A 19694-nucleotide genomic window follows, 5' to 3' on the forward strand; every position below is an offset into this window, starting at 1 on the left:
TTTGAGGGTGTGAAAGATTGGTATCAGAGCATTTTTTATAGTGAACTAAGTATATCAATCCATATAAGATATAAAACTATACATACAATGAGACTAAAACACTCTGACCAAGAGTTATACTTTTTAAATATAACATATGTTTCACTAAAGTATACATCCATACATACTAGATCAATATTATAACTGGAACAAAACAATTGTATTATGATTGTTGAACAGTACGAGTAGGCCTTGGGATATATCATCAGGTCTGGGATTAATATAGCCCGATCAACTATATCTATTTGAGAGGTGATTAGCATATACCTGGGAATGGTCGTGGTGTTGCAACAAGTCTAAAAACTTACCAACTCTTACTACAAAGGAACACTAGAACTTAACATAATTTAAATACTATAGGAGTGTTTATAGCACGATGACACACCATTTATTGATTTATTAATATCTCTTACACCCCTATTCTCGCATAGATAACATGGCTGGATTTCATCTACCGGGAGACCCGTACTTTCCCAATCAAGGGAATGGAGGATGGCTCGAAGAGGAACCGGAAGACGGCCCTGTGGCTCCAGTAGAAGAAGACTTTGAGGAAGTTCTAATGGAAGAAGAGGATGAAGAGGAATTTTAGGAAGACTCTGACTTAGAACCAAAAGTATATGATTCACCTCAAGTTGCCCAAAACCCCAACCCACGATAGAATTTCCAGGGCCCGACGCCTCAGTGGGCAGTAAACTTAGAGAGGTGGAGTCATGAACAGGGTCAGCTCCTTCCCTATAATGGGGACCGAAGCTTCTACAACCTTGATGAGGGAGGCTCAGCAAATAGAGCCCTCCCTGTAGTAGTACGTCGAGTTGCTCGTAACGATGAGCAAGCAAAAGCAACGATCAACCGAGTCATGGAGGTTGGTGCAACAGAAGTAGTCAACACGGTTCGCCTCCGCCACCTGAACGAAGACCATGAGATAACCAGGAATCACATTTAGGCCCTGCAAAGGGAAATGGCGACAAACCGAGCCGAGGTTAGAGAACTTCGGGTATGCCAAGTAGCACTAGAAAGGCGTGTGTTTGAAACAGAACGCCAGTTGGCGAAATCCAGGGCTGAAACTAGTACGAAGCAGAACAACACTCCTCACGAGTAGGCAATACTCTACTCACTCTTTTGGATATAGATTAAGTCTATGTATATGCACTAGTGTTATTTTTTATGTTTATAGTTCGACCTCGAAATTGCACTTTTCGATAGGTTGGTATGTAGTCGAAGTTTTCTATTTTAAGTTGGTATGTTGTAGACCTACTTCAAGGTCAAATTTTCCGAACTCTATGTATCTAATATACTAATGGAATTGACATGCATCATATTTTCTTTGAAAAATTATTATCCAATCTCATATTATTACTTTACAAGTTATTACTTGTGGTAGACTTCTATTATAAACTCCTTAAAGAATACATGATGAACTAGTGTAAATTAGTTCTAAGACATCCGATTTATAATCGCTAATGAAGTCTTACCATCATTTTCATCTTTAAAAACTTTATAGCTAAAAGATGCTGCCACGTAAATCAAATAGACATTTCTACAACAATCCACTAATAACTTCAACTCCACCGCCGCCGCCACCGCAATTCGATCCTGTAGTTTTCCAAGCTGCAGTGACCGCGGCTGTGACAGCAGCCCTGACCCAAATCAACACTAGTGGCACCAGTGGGGCTGGAACCGATACCAGATACCAACTCGCATCATGGACATAGCCATGGACACCCTAGGGAGTGTTCATACAAAGACTTCACCAACTGCAAACCAAAAACCTTTAATGGGAGTGGGGGAATCATTGCTCTAACGTAATGGTTCGAGAGAACGGAGTCAATCTTCGAGATCTGCTCCTGCCCAGAAGGGAGCAAAGTAAGATTTGCTGCCTGCACTTTCTCTGCTAGGGCCCTCACATGGTGGAATAGCCATATCAAGTCACTTACACTCACTGTGGCTAACTAAATGGGCTGGGATAACTTAAAAGAACTGATTATGGGGGAGTATTGCCCGCGAGGCGAGGTACAAAAACTGGAGTAGGAACTTTGGAGCCTTTCTGTGACAGGCTCTGACATAATAGCCTACACTAATAAATTTAGTGACCTGGTTGTTCTGTGTCCAGGGATGGTTCCCACAGAGAGTAAGAAAATAGAGAGGTATATCTGGGGACTGTCTCCTCCACTTCAGGGGAATGTTTTGTCTTCAAACCCTATTATATTCGATAGTGCCAAACACTTGGCTCAAAGACTCATTGACCATGGATCCCGAAAACATGTAGCGACCCCTATCCCTGAACAAGCCATGGCGAATGACAACAAAAGAAAGTTTTAGGACAGAAAGAAGAACCAACCGGCACAGAACCCCGCCAATAAAACAACAGATAGTGGCTGTTCATGCTGCAACAACCCCCTGTTACCCCTGCACCAACAAAACAATATGCTGGAAACCTGCCGAAGTGCAGCAAGTGCAATTTCCATCATCACGGACCCTGCCGGGAGACGCAATGTGATAAATGCAACAAGAAGGGGCACACTGACCGTTTCTGTAAGGCACCAGAAAAATCAATCACCTAGGTCCTGGTATTGGAGTAAGCCAGGCCTGCTATAGGTGCGGCGAAACTGTGCACTTCAAGAGGAACTTCCCGAAGGCAAGGAATGTTGGTGGAGTGGGGAGAGTATTGGCAATAGGCCATGAAGAAGCAGTGCCAGATCCCATGGTGGTCACGGATACGTTTCTCCTCAATAACTCTTATGCATGCATACTATTCGATAGTGGAGCGGAGAGGAGTTTCGTGAGCCACAAATTTAAACACTTACTCGAACAACAACCACAAACACTAAAGGAAACATTTATCATAGAAATGGCTACCGGAAAGACTGAGAGCACTAACGATATATATATATATATATATATATATATATATATATATATATATATATATATATATATATATATATAGGATGCACCCTCACTCTAAATAGCTATTCTTTCCAAATCGACCTTATGCCGGTCTCAATAAAAGGTTTCGACGTTATCATCAGCATGGATTGGTTAGGTCCCCATCGTGCTGAAATCCTATGTTATGAGAAACCTGTTCACCTTAGTCTACCGAGTAGTGAAACCCTAGTCATCTATGGCGACAAACCAGGCATGAACCTTCGAATCATATCGTGCATCCAAGCCTAGAAGTACTTACGAAATGAATATCATGTGTTCTTAGCTCACGTGGTAGACGGGAATCAGGAAGTGAAAGGCATAAAGCGCATTCCTGAAGTCCGTGATTTTCCTGACATCTTTCCCGAAGATCTCCCTGGAGTACCACCAGAACGCCAAGTCGAATTCAGAATCGACTTAATTCCTGGTGCTACCCCCATAGCCAAATCACCTTACCGTCTAGCACCATCTGAGATGTAGGAACTATCCAGTCAACTAAGCGAACTGCTCAGCAAGGGATTCATCAGACCGAGCTTATCACCCTGGGAAGCACCAGTCTTGTTCGTGAAGAAAAAGGATGGATCGTTCCGTATGTGCATTGATTACCGCGAGCTAAACAAATTGACCATTAAGAACCGATACCCTCTACCGCGTATAGACGACTTGTTCGACTAACTTCAATGAGCAAGCTACTTTTCAAAGATTGATTTAAGATCCGGGTATAACTAGTTACGAGTTCTAGAGGAAGATGTTCCCAAAACAGCCTTCCGAACTCATTATGGTCACTACGAGTTTATGGATTTAATGAACAGGGTGTGACATCCATACTTACATAAATTCGTGATAGTATTCATAGATAACATACTTATCTACTCACGTAGTAAGGAGGAACATATTCAACACTTACGACAGGTCTTGGAAACATTACGAGCAAAAAAACTTTATGCGAAGTTCTCAAAGTGTGAATTTTAGATTCAGAGAGTAGAATTCCATGCTCACGTAGTCAGCGAAGAGGGAATTCACGTGGAACCTTCCAAAATCAATGCAATCGAGGACTGGTCAGCACCAAGAATGCCTACGGAGATTCTTCAATTCTTAGGCCTTGCTGGCTACTATCGTAGGTTCATACAGAACTTCTCAAGGATCGTTAAACCACTTACCACTCTAACTCAAAAGGGTGTGACTTTCAGCTGGGAAGAGAAACAAGAAAATGTGTTCCAAACGCTAAAACAAGCCCTATGCAGCGCACCAATTTTGTCCCTTCCATAAGGGATAGAAGATTTCGTAGTATACTGCGATGCATCCAAACAAGGGCTAGGCTGTGTTCTTATGCAACGGGGAAAGGTTATCGCATATGCCTCAAGACAACTTCAGACACACGAAGTCAACTACACTACTCACGACCTTGAGCTTGGAGCGGTAGTATTTGCTCTAAAGATGTGGAGACACTACCTGTATGGTACGAAGAGCACTATTTTCACAGACCACAAAAGCCTTCAACACATATTCGACCAGAAGGAGCTCAACATGAGACAATGACGATGGGTAGAACTACTAAATGACTACGAATGCGATATTCGTTATCATCCTGGCAAAGCCAATGTTGTAGCTGATGCCCTTAGTCGAAAGGAGTACTCAGGTCGTAGAGTCAAAGCACTGACCATGACCATCCATTCACTTCTGTCTACACAAATTAAAGAGGCTCAATAGGAAGCCTTGAAACCCGAGAATGTGACAGGTGAAGCCTTAAGGGGAATGGACAGGAACTTAGAAGTCAAGGGTAACGGAGTTCATTATCTCATGAACCGGATCTGGACACCGAAGTTTGGTGGATTCAGAGACGTTGTCATGAATGAAGCACACAAGACATGATACTTCGTTCATCCATGTTCAGACAAGATGTATCTGGACCTCAAGAAGTTATATTGGTGGCCAAACATGAAAGCAGAGATTGTTACCTTTGTGGACAAGTGTCTGACTTGTGCCAAGGTTAAGGTAGAATACCAAAAGCCCTCAGGTTTACTACATCAACCAGAAATACCTGAGTGGAAGTGGGAGCGAATTACAATGGATTTCATAACCAAGTTACCCAAGACAACGGGTGGTCTCGATACCATTTGGGTGATAGTTGACAGGTTAACCAAGTCCGTGCACTTCCTACCAATTAAAGAAACTGACAAAATGGAGAAACTGACCAGAACATACATTAGAGAGATTATACGGCTACATGGTGTGCCCATATCTATTATCTCTAATAGAGATAGTAGATTCACCTCAAGGTTCTGGCAGTCACTACAAAATCCATAAGTACTAGGCTAGACATGAGTACAACCTACCATCCACAAACCGATGGACAGAGTGAGAGAACGATTCAAACATTAGAAGACATGCTGAGAGCTTGTTTGATCAACTTTGGTAACACATGGGATACCCATTTGCCACTGGTTGAATTCTCATACAACAACAGCTACCATACCAGTATCAAGGTTGCCACATTCGAAGCCCTTTATGGCCGGAAGTGCAGATCACGTCTATGCTGGGCTGAAGTTGGTGATACGCAGCTAGCTAAAGGACAAGTTCCTGAAAGCACATATCACCTCTGTGCTGGCCCGGAGATCATCAGAGAGACGACTGAAAAGATTGTTCAAATCCATGAACGATTGAAAGCCTCTAGGGACAGACAGAAGAGCTACGCAAACAAAAGACGAAAACCCTTGGAATTTTAGGTTGGTTTCCGCGTGTTATTGAAGGTCTCACCCTGGAAGGGCGTGATATCCTTCGGAAAGCGTGGCAAACTGAATCCAAGGTACATTGGGCCTTTTGATATTATCGCTAGAATTGGCCCGGTAGCTTACAAACTCCAACTACCCCAAGAACTTAGCAATGTACACCCTACCTTCCACATGTCTAATCTAAAGAGGTGTCTATCCGACGAGACTCTTGTCATCCCACTCGAGGAAATTGAGTTAAACGAGAGTCTACTTTTTGTGGAGGAGCCAATAGAAATCATGGATAGGGAAGTCAAACGAACTAAACACAGTCGTATACCAATAGTGAAGGTCCGCTGGAACGCTAAGCGGTTGTGACACCAGTCAAATTTTGGTCAAAAATAAATTGATCAATAATCATAATTGGGATGAACCAAGTGGTAGAGTTTGTAACAAGGTTTCCAAAAACATAAAGAACACTGAAATCCGAGTTATAACGAAGAAGTTATGACCAATCGAAAATCCGCGTCAAAACCGGTAAAACACTGTTCAGTGTAAAAAGTGAAATTTCGATAAAAGGCTTTTTAGCCTTAACAATCTAAATGAAACTTGTAGAATAGATTAAACCGAGAACGTTCATAAAAAGAACGTGAAAATCCGACTTCGTATGAGGAAGTTATGATTTTTCGAAGTTTCGGTTTAGCAGTAAACAGCTAAAAATTCGAAATATAAATCGATCGATACTTAGCCGACGCAACTTAAACGAGAATCGAAGGTCTCGTCAAAAGTAGCACAACGGTAAAAAGACAGACGAAAACGGATGTCGGATGAAGAAGTTATGAATTTTTTACGGATTCCCGTCCCGGTTTGTTTAAAATAATAATATTAAAAATAAAATCAAAATCAGCCGACGAACTTTAAACGAAAGTCGTAGAGTATGATTTTACCTACGCGTTCATATAAAGAACGCCAAAAACGGAGCTCGTATGCGAAAGTTATGATTTTCGCAAGTTTTGGCACAAAAATAAAGAAAAATAAGAAAAATCGGGCAAATTCGCATGAGTCAGCTTCGGACACGTCACCTCGCATGCGAGGCCTCCACGTGTTAGCTTCTCATTGGACCGCAGCCTCGTGTGTCGTCTCTTGATTGTTCCGAAGTCGTCACCTTCTTTCCCCATTGGACCGAACTTCGGTCCACTTAGAAGAGGCCACCTGTCCGAAGTCACGTGTCTCGCACCGGGTCAGAAGCTCCACCGCCTTAAGCCTTCGCACGTGGCCTTCGTAGGAGCTGCCACGTAGCTGCTGACTCACCTCCTCGCCTCGCCAGGTGTCCGAGCCCTCGCCAGCTGTCCCCCTTCGGCCGAACCCTCGCACCCCTATATAAAGGGTGCGAGCCTTCTCGGATGGAAGGGTTTTTCACCCCATTTTTCACCCATTTTGCACCATTTCACCCCTCAACTTTCTCACGACCCCCGAAGGCCCCGGTATCACGTCTAAAGCCCGAAGCAAGCCCCGGAGCCCCGGAATTCTCGAGAATTCATCCTCTCTCCTGATGAAACTCTGCCCGGTTTGAGCCGGTTTTTCGTCAAAAAAACTCTTTACGGGAAACGAAACGCTGCCAGAATCACCGCTTATCAAAGTGAGTTCATACCCCTTTAATATACCTTTTTAAATGGTTTTATATGCTTTTTAGGGGGGGGGGGGGGAATATAAGTTTAACACAATATTAAATTGTGTTAATAGCTGTATGTGATAATAATCACACAAATGTTTCCGTATGCTTTTAAGAATTACCAAATACTTTCAAAATAACGTGAAGCCATGTTGAATCTTTAAAGTCATGTAAAAACTCCGTTAAATTCTTTGAAAAATGTTTTATAAGCTATTTCAAAGTATAAATGCCAAAATCGTGTTTACATATGTATACATATATAAATAAGACTTGAAGGGCTTAGGACTGATGAATTATCTTATATCCTTTTCTTTGTTGGATGTGGAATTAAGGTTGTGTTATTTGTCCGAAGGTCGTTTCCTTCTTAAATATATATATATATATATATATATATATATATATATATATATATATATATATATATATATATATATATATTATACATATATAAGTCTAAAAGGTTACTCCTTTTAGTATCATTACCTTTGTATCAGGCTGAGCAAAGGTGATATTCTATGAGAATTCATGCTAATCAGATAGAACATATAAATTATAATAGGTATAATTTATGATTCAAAACTAAATATACAAGTATGATTCACGACTGTATACTTTCCAAGGAAATTACCAAAATACATTCAACTATACCAAGATATGTATAATACCTTTAATATACGAACAACATATTAAAGAAGTAAAGATATATCATACCTAATTTGCATTAACAAAGGTACTATACATAGTACCAGGGTTAGCAAACACATGGTAATGCCGGGTTTGCATTAGCAAAGGTACTGTACAGAGTGCCCGAGTTAGCAAACACGAGGTAATAATACATCCTGCCGAGTTTGCATTAGCAATGGTACTATACAGAGTACCAGAGTTAGCAAACACGAGGTAATAATACACAATTTTGGGTTTGCATTAGCAATGGTACTATACAGAGTACCAAAGTTAGCAAACACGAGGTAAAAATTCATGATTTAAGTATACTAGAATACACTGTTTTACAAGAAAACAGGGTTTTGATTCAAAACAAATCAAGGGTTTACACTTATCAAATACATGTTTGGAAAACTAAGAATATACTGTCAATCATTATTTCAGAATGATTGGGTTTTCAAAACTAATATACATGTAACGTTTAATATGCTTTTTATGAGACTCTATATTCAGGTTGTTTAATTCATTTTAGACAATATAGGAAAGTCCTGACATTATAACCAGAATCTCCAGCCGGGGATCGAAACAAGTGTGTGTAGATCTATATCGGGATTGACAACCCCGCACTCAGGCTGCTAGCTACAGTCCGGCATACACGCCGATGAGTGACAATTGTTATCACCAGTTTAAACGCTCACAAAGCGTTTGTTTCAGGCCATCCGTCATAGTATGGTTATAATAACTACTCATTAAAAAGATATTAACAATACGTTAGTGTATAAACAAATAAACGAAAGTACACCTTCAAAGTACCAGTTTATAGAATACAAAATACAATGGTTTAATACAGTTTTCATTAACACCTGGTGGAGCCAGGCACACTCTCAGTTTCAAAGTACCAGATTAAACCACTTATTCGATGGAACTTAGTTACTCACTCTCTGTAAACTAGTATAACATAAAAGATCTTTAGTGGTTAATTCTATAATTCCTTAGTTATTACATCATAGTTATACATAAGTAATATCCGATTGATAGTGAAATGTGTGACTTCCGCCTTACTTCCTGTTCCTTGTTTGGTTGTGGGCTTAGGGCAGATGCACCCAATTGACTGTCCATTCGATATTGTGTTATGTATAATCAGTATAAACTAAGTAATTACAGAGGGAAACTATTGAGGTTATCAATCTAGCACCTCAGGAAATATAGGATTTCCTGGAGAAACTAGTGAACTTATTCAAAGAACTTAGGGTATACTTAACAAAACTAAAATACTTATGAACTCACCAGCTTAAATGCTGATCTACTCTTTCCAAATAACTTGTATTCTCAGGAATCCAGTAGACAGGTACACTCCCGAAGCTTTTGAGAAGACTACCTAGTACCGTACCGCGACTCTTGTCTTCTGCTGTACCTACTTTAGTGTTTGAATATGTAATATTTAAACACTTATGTAAAACTTATACTTATTAATGCAATGGTTGTTTGTACTTTGATTACTATGTTACATGTGTTGTGATACTTACCTAAAGTCCTCCGCCCCCGAACGTTTCCGCCGTTCTGGTTTGGGGGTGAGACAGATTGGTATCAGAGCAGTGTTTATAGTGAACTCTGTATATCAGTCATAAAAGATATACAACTATAAACCCATTGGGATAAAAACACTCTGACCAAGAGTTATACTTTAAAAATATTTCAATATTTTATAAAAGTATAAGTACATGCAGAGTATATATACCAGAATGTGTATCACAAGAAGAACAAAACTAAAGTATTTAGATGTTGGACATTGTAGTTAAACCTAGACAGTGACGTAATCATATCTGGGATCAATATAGCCTGATCAACTATATTCATCTGAGATATGACCAACATGTGTTTAGGGGAGTGATTGTAGTGTTGCAACTGGTCTAAAACTTACCTAAGCACCAGAAGAATTCTAGAACCAAAGACTAAAATACTATGGGGGTATTTTAGGATGCTATAACAAGGAAACTGAAAACTTGTTAAGTTCTTGTATCTAGAAGTCCAAGAATCAAACTCATAACTAAAATAACATGGAGGAATGTTACATACCTTCGGGAAAATGTTAAAAAGATCTTTTCTGATAAGTCTATAATTACTAAGTGGATACGTTAAAGTTATATATAGCCGAGATTTTATAGACTTAGAATATGTGATTTTCACTCTACTTCCTTTTCCTTGTTTGGATGTGGTTTTAGAGTAGGATTACTTATTCAAAGGTCTATTTGATATGGATTATATATAATCGGTACACACCGTGTGATTACAGAAGGACCAGAAAGAATCACCTTCGTAAAGATTTTCTCATAGATTCTTTAGACATTCCCATTCTCGTATAAACCCGTTAGATAAACATAGTTACTCCAGCAATCAATAGAAGAGTCAAGGAGGATCCAACAAAATTTCATTAGGAGAATCCCAAGAAAGAAACATATGAGAAGTACATAAACTATAGAAATCATTTAGTGCCCTTACCTTATTAAAGACACCAATGAGAGATTCACATGAACTTTCGAGATTCAAAATCTTCATTACGAAGTAATGGGGATCGGTGTCAGAATCGGAAGTAAGACAGCCCAGGAATTCAATATACCTACAGAGGAGAAGGACACCCTATAGATACCAGGAGAGAACAAATCATTACCACCCAGAATAGAACAAAGGAAAACCACGCATGATTCATGTGAAGTGTTCGAGCACCTTTTCATCTAAGAAATAACTAGTAAATCGGTTCAACCTAGTGAGTTAGTGATTTCATTACTCACATTAGGTTTGGAGCTTATCCTCTTTTCCTGTCACGGCTAATAACAATAAATCAGATCATGGAATCTTAATTGATAGTGATTACTTCTCAAATTCATAAGTCTATTTTATATAGACACTGTTATGAATTATTTTCGAATATTTTCGAAAATTGGGAAACGATATCCACCAAACGAAGGTAACTTAGTTCGGATGATACTCAGTTCCTAACCATTCTAGAAACTTAATTTTGTTCCTTACCAGGACTGCATCATAGCGATGCAGGTCGAATCATTGAGAACAATATAAAAAAATATAAGATTAATACATAGATACAAGTGGTTAGAATACATCTAGAGACACGATAGTCGCTCACGAACTCATTTTCTTATCATGCCTCCAAAGAAGTGTAACCAACCCACCAGCGAAACACCAATCCTTCAGATAGATGCGGCTACGTTTCAAGCTGCGGTCACAGCAGCTGTCATGGCACACCTGAATGCTAACAATACAAATGTTAGTAGTAATGCTATCAGTAACCCCAATAGTGGTGATGGCCAAGTACAGCCACAAGCACCTACCTGTAAGAACACCTCGAACCTTAAGCCTAATATCTTGAAACGAAAGTTCAAGAACAAGGAAGGGAGTTGTTCAACTCAAGAACCTAATAGAGGGCAACGAACTGGGGCAGTCAATACCCCCATCAGCCCTGTTATTCTAGCACCTACCAAGTCGTACTTAGGAAACCTCCGACACTGTAGCAAGTGCAACTACCATCCTCATGGAGTTTGTCGAGAGATGCATTGTAATAGATGCAACATGAAGGGGCATACCGCCCGCATCTGTAGAACTCCGGTTGAGTTCATCACTTCAACTGCCAATGTTGGAACCATTCCCATATGTCACCTTTGTGGTAAAATAGGACATTAAAAGAGGGATTGTCCAACAGAGAAGAACAACGGGGGAGCAGGAGGATTTTGATCCCATACATGGGAAAGCATCAAAGAACCCTGCTATATTTTGGTACGCTTCCAAATCCCGATAATTATCTATAATTATGATTACTCTTCCGTTCAAATTAAATCATAACATTTATATAGAAATTTGAAACCCTAACAGGTAAGCTATGATGACTTAGTGTATATATAAGGGTCCTTTATAATTAAGATTTGTAGACTTAGAGTGAGTAATCCCGCCTCATTTCCTGTTCCTTGTTTGGTTGTGGATTTAGGGCAGGGTTGCTCAGTCAAAGGTCTCACCAATCTTAATGATACATGACTTGTATACACCAAGCGATTATAGAGAGACCTAGTACGGATCGTTTCATGAAAGTTCATAATTTTAAATTATCAGAACCCTCGTATTGGTAGTACTCACCAATTTCGAATCAAAAAGGGGTTCGTAGTGATAATAACAGAAAAAAACCAGAAACGTTGAAAACTTAGGTTCATAAGATATCATCCTGGTAATCATTCCTCCCAGAACGACCTAATATCTATTTCATCGAGAAAATTTGACATCCTCGTTCGACATGGTTTGGCCTGGCCCTTACCACGTGAAAATTCTTATGCTGTATAAGAGAACTTTTCCTTAATCAGCCGTAAGATGAAATTCTTCCAATCTATAACGCAAAACCCTTAAGTTGTCTCTCATTTCAAAACTTCCAAAGTATCCATGCGAAGAGTACCACGCCATTCTAGCCTACTCAGTAGACAGGAAACTTCGAACGAAAAGCGCCGAAGTAGTCTTATAAGTCAGTAACTACCGAAGTACCTCAATAGACCTCATAGGAAAATCATTGTACCGCAGGTCAAGTTCTAGAATAGAGACTAAGAACTCATTAAGTTAATCTATCGCTGCTAAGTGTATACACGAGGGTGGTATATTAGTTAGACTTAACAAGATTAAGGATGTATGCTTCCGCCCTATCTCCTGTTCCTTGTTTGGTTGTGGACCTGGGGCGGAGTCACCCATCCGAACGATTTGTGAAATCTAAATTATATACGACTTGTATACACGAGGTGATGATGGATGAGCCAAGTATGAGTCTGATCATGAACTTCGGAGCAAAAACCTGCATCATGTATTCTACCAGGTAGAATTCAACATGAGACCACGACAGTGGGTCGAGCTACTAAATGACTACGAATTTGAAATTCGTTATCATCTCGACAAAGCCAATATAGTAGCTGACACCCTAAGTCGGAAAGAGTACCCAGGTCATAGTGCCAATCACGGACTATGATAACCCTTTCAAATCTCTCCACACAAAGTAAGGAGGCTCAACAGGAAGCCTTGAAACCTGAAAATGTGGCAAGTAGAGAAGATAACTAGAACGTGTGAGTGTACGGTATGCCAATATCTGTTATCTCCACTGAGATAATAGAATCATCTCCCAGTTCAGGCCGTCACTCAAAAATCTCTAGGAACCAGAGTAGTCATGATTCTATGGGATCGACTATGGTAAAGAATGGGATATCAATTTACCAATTAGTCGAGTCCTTTAACACGCTAGCATTTAAGTTGCTCCATTCGAAACCTTCTGTGGTCACAAGTACATATTCTATCTGCACTAGACTAAAGTAGGTAATACGCAACTGGCTAGAGATCCAATTTCCACACAACACCCTCGCTGATCTGGAATTCATCCGAGAAACTACCAAAAACAAAATACGAATCAGGAAGCACCATAAAGCTTCCCAAGTTAACCAGAGAAGCTACTGCTTCGATAAAAGAAAACCCTTTGGAATTCCAGGATTGATGACCTTGTCATATGAAGGTCTCACTCAGGAAGGACAAGATGCGCTTGAGAAAGCGTGAAATACAAAACACAAAGTACATAAGACCATTGGAGGTTATTACCAGAATCGGTCTTGTACTTTTAAACTTAGACTACCACAAAAAATTAATAACATTCATCCCATCTTTCACATATCTAATCTAAAGAGGTGTCTATCCGATAAAACACTTGTTATTTCAGTCGATGAAATCAAGTTAAATAAAAGTCTACACTCTGTAGTAGAACCAATAAAAACCATGGATAGGGAAATCTAAAGAACCACGCTAAGTCTCATACCGTTAGTGAAGGTTCGATGGATTACAAACCAGGGACCTGAATTCACTTGGGATAGGAAAGATTAGACCTAGTCCATGAGAAAGACTTAATTTCGGGACGAAATTCCCTCTAACGGGGGGATAATATGACACCAGTCAAATTTTGGTCAAAAATAAATTGATCAATAATCATAATTGGGTTGAACCAAGTGGTAGAGTTTGTAACAAGGTTTCCAAAAACATAAAGAACACTGAAATCCGAGTTATAACGAAGAAGTTATGACCAATCGAAAATCCGCGTCAAAACCGGTAAAACACTATTCAGTGTAAAAAGTGAATTTTCGATAAAAGGCTTTTTAGCCTTAACAATCTAAATGAAACTTGTAGAATATGTTAAACCGAGAACGTTCATAAAAAGAACGTGAAAATCCGACGTCGTATGAAGAAGTTATGATTTTTCGAAGTTTCGGTTTAGCAGTAGACAACTAAAAATTCATAATATAAATCGATCGATATTTAGCCGACGCAACTTAAAGGAGAATCGAAGGTCTCGTCAAAAGTAGCACAACGGTAAAAAGACAGACGAAAATGGATGTCGGATGAAGAAGTTATGAATTTTTAACGGATTCCCGTCCCGGTCTGTTTAAAATAATAATATTAAAAATAAAGTCAAAATCAGCCGACGAAATCTAAACGAAAGTCGTAGAGTATGATTTTACCTACGCGTGCATCTAAAGAACGCCAAAAACGGAGCTCGTATGCGAAAGTTATGATTTTCGCAAGTTTTGGCACAAAAATAAAGAAAAATAAGAAAAACCGGGCAAATTCGCATGAGTCAGCTTCGGACACGTCACCTCGCATGCGAGGCCTCCACGTGTTCGCTTCTCATTGGACCGCAGCCTCGCGTGTCGTCTCCTGATTGGTCCGAAGTCGTCACCTTCTTTCCCCATTGGACCGAACTTCGGTCCACTTAGAAGAGGCCACCTGTCCGAAGTCACGTGTCTCGCACCGGGTCAGAAGCTCCACCGCCTTAAGCCTTCGCATGTGGCCTTCGCAGGAGCTGCCACGTAGCTGCTGACTCACCTCCTCGCCTTGCCAGGTGTCCGAGCCCTCTCCAGTTGTCCCCCTTCGGCCGAACCCTCGCACCCCTATATAAAGGGTGCGAGCCTTCTCGGATGGAAGGGTTTTTCACCCCATTTTTCACCCATTTTGCACCATTTCACCCCTCGACTTTCTCACGACCCCCGAAGGCCCCGGTATCACGTCTAAAGCCCGAAGCAAGCCCCGGAGCCCCGGAATTCTCGAGAATTCATCCTCTCTCCTGTTGAAACTCTACCCGGTTTGAGCCGGTTTTTCGTCAAAAAAACTCTTTACGGTAAACGAAACGTTGCCCGAATCACCGCTTATCAAAGTGAGTTCATACCCCTTTAATATACCTTTTTAAATGGTTTTATATGCTTTTTAGGGGGGGGGGAATACAAGTTTAACACAATTTTAAATTGTGTTAATAACTGTATGTGATAATAATCACACAAATGTTTCTGTATACTTTTAAGAATTACCAAATACTTTCAAAATAACGTGAAGCCATGTTGAATCTTTAAAGTCATGTAAAAACTCCGTTAAATTCTTTGAAAAATGTTTTATAAGCTATTTCAAAGTATAAATGCCAAAATCATGTTTATATATGTATAAATATATAAATAAGACTTGAAGGGCTTAGGACTAATGAATTATCTTATATCCATTTCCTTGTTGGATGTGGAATTAAGGTTGTGTTATTTGTCCGAAGGTCGTTTCCTTCTTAATTATATATATATATATATATATATATATATATATATATATATATATATATATATATATATATATATATATATACAAGTCTAAAAGGTTACTCCTTTTAGTATCATTACCTTTGTATCAGGCTGAGCAAAGGTGATATTCTATGAGAATTCATGCTAATCAGATAGAACATATAAATTATAATAGGTATAATTTATGATTCAAAACTAAATATACAAGTATGATTCACGACTGTATACTTTCCAAGGAAATTACCAAAATACATTCAACTATACCAAGATATGTATAATACCTTTAATATACGAACAACATATTAAAGAAGTAAAGATACATCATACCTAGTTTGCATTAACAAAGGTACTATACAGAGTACCAGGGTTAGCAAACACGTGGTAATGACGGGTTTGCATTAGCAAAGGTACTATACAGAGTGCCCGAGTTAGCAAACACGAGGTAATAATACATCCTGCCGAGTTTGCATTAGAAATGGTACTATACAGAGTACCAGAGTTAGCAAACACGAGGTAATAATACACAATTCCGGGTTTGCATTAGCAATGGTACTATACAGAGTACCAGAGTTAGCAAACACGAGGTAATAATTCATGATTTAAGTATACTAGAATACACTGTTTTACAAGAAACCAGGGTTTTGATTCAAAACAAATCAAGGGTTTTCACTTATCAAATACATGTTTGGAAAACTAAGAATATACTGTCAATCATTATTTCAGAATGATTGGGTTTTCAAAACTAATATACATGTAACGTTTAATATGCTTTTTATGAGACTCTATATTCAGGTTGTTTAATTCATTTTAGACAATATAGGAAAGTCCTGACATTATAACCAGAATCTCCAGCCGGGGATCGAAACAAGTGTGTGTAGATCTATATCGGGATTGACAACCCCACACTCAGGCTGCTAGCTACAGTCCGACATACACGTCGATGAGTGACAATTGTTATCACCAGTTTAAACGCTCACAAAGCGTTTGTTTCAGGCCATCCGTCATAGTATGGTTATAATAACTACTCATTAAAAAGATATTAACAATACGTTAGTGTATAAACAAATAAACGAAAGTACACCTTCAAAGTACCAGTTTATAGAATACAAAATACAATGGTTTAATACAGTTTTCATTAACACCTGGTGGAGCCAGGCACACTCTCAGTTTCAAAGTACCAGATTAAACTACTTATTCGATGGAACTTAGTCACTCACTCTCTGTAAACTAGTATAACATAAAAGACCTTTAGTGGTTAATTCTATAATTCCTTAGTTATTACATCATAGTTATACATAAGTAATATCCGATTGACAGTGAAATGTGTGACTTCCGCCTTACTTCATGTTCCTTGTTTGGTTGTGGGTTTAGGGCAGATGCACCCAATTGACTGTCCATTCGATATTGTGTTATGTATAATCAGTATAAACTAAGTAATTACAGAGGGAAACTATTGAGGTTATCAATCTAGCACCTCAGGAAATGTAGGATTTCCTGGAGAAACTAGTGAACTTATTCAAAGAACTTAGGGTATACTTAACAGAACTAAAATACTTATGAACTCACCAGCTTAAATGCTGATCTACTCTTTCCAAATAACTTTTATTCTCAGGAATCCAGTAGACAGGTACACTCCCGAAGCTTTTGAGAAGACTACCTAGTACCGTACCGCGACTCTTGTCTTCTGCTGTACCTACTTTAGTGTTTGAATATGTAATGTTTAAACACTTATGTAAAACTTATACTTATTAATGCAATGGTTGTTTGTACTTTGATTACTACATGTGTTGTGATACTTACCTAAAGTCCTCCGCCCCCGAACGTTTCCGCCGTTCTGGTTTGGGGGTGCGACAGATTGGTATCAGAGCAGTGTTTATAGTGAACTCTGTATATCAGTCATAAAAGATATACAACTATAAACCCATTGGGATAAAAACACTCTGACCAAGAGTTATACTTTAAAAATATTTCAATATTTTATAAAAGTATAAGTACATGCAGAATATATATACCAAAATGTGTATCACAAGAAGAACAAAACTAAAGTATTTAGATGTTGGACATTGTAGTTAAACCTAGACAGTGACGTAATAGCCTGATTAACTATATTCATCCGAGATATGACCAACATGTGTTTAGGGGAGTGATTGTAGTGTTTCAACTGGTCTAAAACTTACCTAAGCACCAGAAGAATTCTAGAACCAAAGACTAAAATACTATGGGGGTATTTTAGAATGCTATAACAAGGAAACTGAAAACTTGTTAAGTTCTTGTATCTAGAAGTCCAAGAATCAAACTCATAACTAAAATAACATGGAGGTATGTTACATACCTTTGGGAAAATGTTAAAAAGATCTTTTCTGATAAGTCTATAATTACTAAGTGGATACGTTAAAGTTATATATAGCCGAGATTTTATAGACTTAGAATATGTGATTTTCACTCTACTTCCTTTTCCTTGTTTGGATGTGGTTTTAGAGTAGGATTACTTATTCAAAGGTCTATTTGATCTGGATTATATATAATCGGTACACACCATGTGATTACAGAAGGACCAGAAAGAATCACCTTCGTAAAGATTTTCTCATAGATTCTTTAGACATTCCCATTCTCGTATAAACCCGTTAGATAAACATAGTTACTCCAGCAATCAATAGAAGAGTCAAGGAGGATCCAACAAAATTTCATTAGGAGAATCCGAAGAAAGAAACATATGAGAAGTACATAAACTATAGAAATCATTTAGTGCATAAACTATAGAAGAGTCAAGGAGGATCCAACAAAATTTCAAGTCAACAACAGTCAATAAAAGTCAACAAAGGTTAAGGAATGTCAATCTATTGGAAAATAATTAGAACCATTTGATTTAAATATGTTAAATTATTTTTATTTATGTATTTGGTTAAGAAATCAAATACTTCGAAATCCGAGCAAGCTCGCATAGGACAAAACCCTTGGACCGAAAACGGTTCTCGGCCTAGACCAAAAACCCTTGCAATGTCCATTTGCTTCGGACCGAAATCGGATTTCGGTCTACACCGAAATCTTGCAAATTATGTCCATTGTCACGCAACTCTAGGTGTTAATGTGATTTCCAATGCAAACATCCCATCAGATTTTCTTCCATATTTATATGTTGGACCGAAAACACATCCTCATTCTCACATATCTTAACCAAAAACATCACATTTTCTTTCAATAACTCATGCGAAATCATCATCTTTTCTCTCAAGTATCATCCGAAGACTCACTTGAATCTTCATAAGATCTTGCCAAAATCTTCAAGTGTTCTTAATACCAAACGAAATCACCACCCAATCTTCATATTACCAACCAAAAACACCCTAATCTCCTTATTTCCACCAAAAACACCAAGAACACTCCTCACGTCTTCAAGCAACCGAAATCACCAAGGCACACCAAAAATGTCCTTCATACCCTCGGTTGATTTCTAAGACTCCTTTTGTGAGTAATTCTTACATAATTCGTTATTCTGTAGCATATATAATATTATTTCCACTAATTATACACATATTATGCGTTAAAAGCTATTAGGATACGGATATTCATACCGGTCCTAACTTGAGGATTAGCACTACTACACCGTATCCCTCTCGAACACTCACTTAAGGTGAGCTCATACCCCCATGTGTTACCATTTTCCAATGCTTTTAGGGGGGGAATACAAGCCAAACACAAAGTATCTGTGTTAACACTTAAATGCGGTTACAAATCATCTCAAGATATTAAATGGTTTTAGAAACTTTGTCAAACCATTTTAAACTGTTTTTCAACTACTTAAATTACTGTTTTTATCAAACTATATTCATATATATATATATATATATATATATATATATATATATATATATATATATATATATACATATATATATATATATATATATATATATATATATATATATATATATATATATATATAATCATGATTTAACAGGCTTAGTACCAGTGTTTCTGCCATAACTCCTGTTCCTTGTTTGGTTGTAGGCTTAGGATAGGAATGCTTGTCCTACTGTCTTTTAAATTATAATT

Source organism: Lactuca virosa, chromosome 5, assembly GCF_052849685.1.
Source record: "Lactuca virosa cultivar CGN04683 chromosome 5, Lactuca_virosa_CGN04683_v6, whole genome shotgun sequence".
In the NCBI taxonomy this organism is placed as follows: Eukaryota; Viridiplantae; Streptophyta; class Magnoliopsida; order Asterales; family Asteraceae; genus Lactuca; species Lactuca virosa.